The sequence below is a fragment of the Polypterus senegalus genome, chromosome 11, assembly GCF_016835505.1.
Source record: "Polypterus senegalus isolate Bchr_013 chromosome 11, ASM1683550v1, whole genome shotgun sequence".
NCBI classification, from domain to species: Eukaryota; Metazoa; Chordata; class Cladistia; order Polypteriformes; family Polypteridae; genus Polypterus; species Polypterus senegalus.
In genome coordinates this window covers 23280854-23286234 of record NC_053164.1, presented here as the reverse complement: position 1 = coordinate 23286234, position 5381 = coordinate 23280854, and the positions used below count along the sequence as shown (strand labels likewise).

General features: G+C 37.9%; 1 long non-coding RNA gene across 2 annotated transcripts; it reads right to left on the bottom strand.

Moving 5' to 3' along the window:
- Positions 1–274: 274 nt before the first annotated feature.
- LOC120539746 lies at positions 275–4953 on the bottom strand. 2 transcript variants are annotated; one of them, XR_005635664.1, is made up of 3 exons: positions 4688–4953; positions 2689–2889; positions 275–972 (listed from the first exon to the last, which is right to left on the bottom strand). It is a non-coding gene; the product is annotated as an uncharacterized LOC120539746 (long non-coding RNA). The 2 variants fall into 2 exon arrangements; XR_005635665.1 differs by having other exon boundaries at positions 275–969.
- Positions 4954–5381: the final 428 nt, after the last annotated feature.

Below are 5381 nucleotides of genomic sequence, written 5' to 3'. Positions count from 1 at the left end.
ATCCCTAATGGGAGCATGCTTGTCAGATTTTTCTCTAGTTTGTTTTGTTTGTTCAGGTAAGGAGACACACAGGCAAAGAGAGAAGCCCCTCAAAGGGTGTTTATGATTTTTGTTTTGACCCTAACTATTGTTTTACAACCTTAAATTATAACTGGGTCAAAACTGACCCTACCAACACAAAGGTAATAATTTTTACCAGAGCATTTTATAATTTAGTACAATTTTTTTTGTTTTAATTAAAATACAGATTCCTGACAAAGTCAAGAAGCCTTGATGCAATAAACAAAATTAGGTAGTATTTTTATGCATTTAAAAAGTAAAACAGGTCGGTGCTGACCCTAACACAAGAGGAAGGTTAATGCTGTGAAGTCCACCTTGAGAATCTCCAACTGTCAGTATCTCACGTCGTTTACCCTGGCGTGTATTACAATGCATCCCACTGCCTTGTTCTTGTGCCTCTTAGACTGTTGGCGCTCTTCTCATAATATCTTGAACGTGAGCACCAGGAAAACGAGACAACAAATTTGATTAGGGGATGAGATGTTTAAGTCTTGTACAATAGAATCTCCCATCACAAATACATCACCCGGGGTTGAAAGCAAACTTGGGGAGCAGAGAGGGTTGAAATGGTTCTGGGTGGAGATGCTTGCCTGTGCAGATGGAGGTGATCTAGCTTTAAATCCCTGCACGCATAGCTGAAACAGGCAGAGATCTTCATTGATGATGTTGTTGCTCCGACGATGAGGCGCAGAATTAAAACTCACTTGGCCTTGAAAGTGAGCAGCACAGCATAGAGTCAATGTTACTGAGCCACAATTTGCTGAGGCAATTTCAGATGTTGGGGAGGATTTTTCCAGTAGACAAGCCTTCAAATCCCTCAGGTGCCTCTGTCTGGACAGGAGTTTCTGGACTTGGATGTTGAGAGCCTGGAGTTCAACAACATGGTCCATCTCACCGGTCGGCCATTGTCTGCTTCATATATATATATATATATATATATATATATATATATATATATATAGAGAGAGAGAGAGAGAGAGAGAGAGAGAATTTAAAATATCAAAAAACGCAACGCAGCGTATCAGACTATTTTTACAACTCCCCCAGAAATTTTTAACCATGGTTATCACCCATCTGGCACCCCTTCTCCGGCTATTCTCACTTGTACAACTTCTTTAGCGTTATAGAATCTTCTTTTGTGACCCCTTCCATCACTCTGAACATCTCTCCACCCCAAGCCACGGCCTTGCTGGTAGGTACCTAACCTATTCGCTCCGACACAAATCCCCCGCCTTCCGGTGTGTCATTTTCTCAGCCTCGGGCAACACATTTTTGGAGTAAATTCACATTTTTTTTTTTTATTAAAATTGTCCTTGAGCTAAACATTTTTAGGAAGCTGACAGGAGCAGCAGCTAACTAAGGTCATTTGTGGAACGTTTTCATTTAAAGATGCAGAAGAATGACACTAAGAGCTAAAGATAGGTTAGTTTCTCCCAACTTTAAAAGGCACAAAATGTAACCCAAAAACATGCATGTCCACTATAGGCCAACTACACCACCTAGTGATAATACAATAAGCACTGGGGCCTTACTATATCAAACTGTTTTCATATTTATTTCTCCCCAGGTTCCTTTTCAGGTCCCACACACTGAAACTACAGATTCCCCAACTAAAATCGGGCTGAAACTGCAACGGTTGCTCCATCAAAGTTGGCACCAGGTCTACCAATATGAAGAGGAAAAACATCTCCTTTAGGAACTGGAAAGAGCCCACCATACTCAAGAAACCTTCCAACACTATCCATGGTCAGGTTCCTACTTCACGAAGCACTTAGCTTAAAAATTAGAAGTTACCAGATTTGTTTCACTGAAACACTCCTCCAGCCAGGTTCCACTTCAGTCCTCTCTACCAGCTTGTGCCTTAACATAACACAAGAAAACCTCCAAGCCTCATGAATTCTTAGTAAACCAGGGTCCAAAAGTCCATAGGTCACCTTGCTGACCCGAGTCCATTTCTCAATACAAACCTCAATTTGGGCCCTGCAAGACTGTCCATTTTCAGTATAAATAAACATAACATCTTAATAGCTGAAATGTTAATGTAGACATGGGAAAGTGATAGCAAAGCTTATGTCAGTCAATCTGAAGCGCAGCAAGTCGAATCACTGTGCTGGAGCTTGACAAAACACTGCCGTCACGTGACCCATGACGTTTGAAGCTTCAAATGTCATCAGTACTGCACAGCACACTTCATCAGTTTGATGCTAAATTAACAGGTGAGAGAGAGAGAGAGAGAGAACACGCTTTGGTAACAGATCGCGACTAACAGCAGAATACGGCATTCAAAAGTGTGGGAGCACTCATACCACCGAATAACGTAGAATATGTTGCCTCCTTATGGTCTACATTTTATGTTCCGATTAGAATCTTATTCTTAAACTGTTAAATGAAATGATAAAATTATTGTCTCGATTATACAATACTGTGTAGGTGTGGTGTTTGCTATGCACACAAGAGTCGTCTTACAACAACAGAACGTCATCCATGTTGAGACACCTGCGTCACCACTTGTAAAGCTGCAGCAGGAAATATCTCTGGCATGTCTTTTTAGTCCAGTGTTTCGGATTCAGACTATAATGTCTAATGAATGTGTATTAATTACATAGTATAAATAGAAAAGAATCTTACCAGAATAAAATGAACATAGACTTTTCTGACATTGTACTGGTGACATGAGACTGAAACAGTGAGTGCTGCTTCACTTGTGCTCGAGACCTTGCCTTGGCCTCAGTTAACCACCAGATGTCATCATCATTCATACTGAGGCTGAGGCTTCAAATCTTCTTCGGCAGAAGAAAGTCATTCATTTTCCCATCACTAAAGTAAAAACTAAAACAGTATTAAAAACTCAGACACTCCAGTATCATGCCCCTTCTCTATACTCTTCACGCCTACCGCCTCCTCTTCGTCCTCCTGCTCAGCTGTTAATTACACTAACCCAACTTCACCTGGGAGAAATTTTAACTGATTAAATAAAAAAAAAAAATACCACTTAGATAAAAAAAACATATGCAATATGATTAACTGTGTATAAAATAAAATCTTATTTCAAATAAACATGAATAATCTTAATACAAAGTTAATAACAAACAACTGACAAACCGTGAATCACTCAATTTAAACACTTTCTGGTATACTCAGATATGGGGATGGATATTTGAGTAAGCCACAAGGCAATTACAGTTTTATTTTATGTACATTAAAGAACCATCAACAACAAATCAAATTAATAATATATTGAACTATTTTAAAAGTTGAATAAATCACACTCTGCAAGTGCATGAATAAAAGGTAAAGTACCACTTCCGGTTATCAAATAGCTCAAATGTTGATAGAAATCTATGTTTTGTACCTGATACTTGTATGCAAAATTTTGTTGACCGAAGTGAAAGCGCACTCAAGTTATGTTTACATACTGTACATACAAACATAATTCCAAAAATAGTATTTTCAGACTCGGAGGTCTAAAAACGTGGAGATTCCTCAAAATCTCAATGTCAATTTTTTTTGGATGATTACAATACTTTCCTTATACTTCGTATATGAGAAAGTAAAATTCAAAAACAGTTATTTAATAAATCTCTAAAAGTGGGGAGCGTCTGGAAACTAAGAGGGGAAAAAAACTGTCGACATAGTCAATGTGAATATACGCCGCTTAAGCAACGGCGTAGCCGCGTCATATACAAAAAAAAAAAAAAAAGCCTACCTATTATGTTTCATTTTGTGTGGGATTAACAGCAATACTTCTTATAGACCAGCGGTTCCCAAACTTAGTCCTGGGGACCCACTGTGGCTGCACGTTTTTGTTCCAACCAGCTTCTGTTTTTAATTAGAGTCCTGGGCTAATTAAGTGAACTGTTAATTTCCCAGATTCCCTGTTTTGGAAACAATATAGAAATTAGAAAACTAAGTTTGGTTAAAAGTAATATTAAAACGTACTAAGCAGTTATATGGGAATAATGTAGTTTTTCTTTTTAAAAATATTTTCGTCTTGATTTTCATTCTACTTTTCTAATTGTTTAATTAATCCATTATTTACCAATTAGTGGGTCTGACGCTAAAGTAGTTGCAGCCTTTCGTGATTCAGTGTTTGCCTGGGTGTCTGCTTTGCTCGTTTTTAAATTTTCATTATTAAAATACAATGAAAGGAGACAACTGCACAGAGATAGGACAATATAATGAAAAGAGAGTCAAGCATTTAAAACCATAGCAAAAATAGAAATATTTCTAAGCTTCTTATAAATGGAAAAAAATGTGCTGCTGTGCTTTTTCTGAATGTAGAATAAGAGAATAGAAAAGAAAACTACCATCTAATTAAATTAGATCAGCGTTACCAGTTGTGGTCACTTACTATTAATCTGGTTGAAACAAAGACCTGAAGCCACAGAGGGCCACCAGGACCGACTTTGATATCCCCTGTTATAGGCATATTACATTTCCATAAATAGTAGTTTATCTATACAGTATACACAGCAAGCAAACTAGCCGTTTATAATTGCAGTTAACAAAAAAACGTCATTTAATCGCACTGTTTAACCTTGGTCTTAATTTCTATGTTAAGCTACTTTACTTCTAAGTGCTCAGTTAACAGTTTGTTTCAAAAAGAAATAAATAACGTGACACTCACCAGCTTTCTTAATTTCTTTGAAAGGAACCCTTGGTACAGTTTGCCATTTGTTTTTTTTTGTTTTTTTTTTTTTGTTTATTTTAACGAGGGACACGTTGAGTAACCCGTTTAAGACAGAAACCTCGGGTTTCTTTTAAAAAAAAAAAAATCTCCGTTTACTTGTGCTTCTGATCATTCTGTTCCGACGTCATTAAAGAGCCACAAAATGCATGACGCTCGTGATCATTTTCTTGTCTTATATATAAAGGTCTACACGTGGAACTGTGTGTGTGTGTCTGTACGGCCCAGAAGTGAGAGGTGGAATCGGGGTAAGGGCTCCGCCTCCGAGGAAACGCAAAACTCGCTTAGCCGATAATAACACAAGCGAGGCGAGCACTTTGTTATGTTGTGGTATTAATGTTGTTTAATTTGGGCAGTAAGGGGCACTGTATAAATATATACTGTATATAAATAGAACTGGAAGAGGGATGAAGAGAGTTCCCGGAAGAAGATTGTATGGGAGAGGCTTTTCTATAATAAAGAAGGATTTGAAGACTTCTTTGTGTACTAATCAGTATATAACAAAATTGGCGACGAGCAGGGTTCTAAGCAATGATAAACGCTTCTACTGTTCCACTACCAGCTGCTTTTCTTCCCTGTCCAGGAGAGCCCACGCTTCCGTTTGATACGTGGATGAAAATATTTGAAAATTATT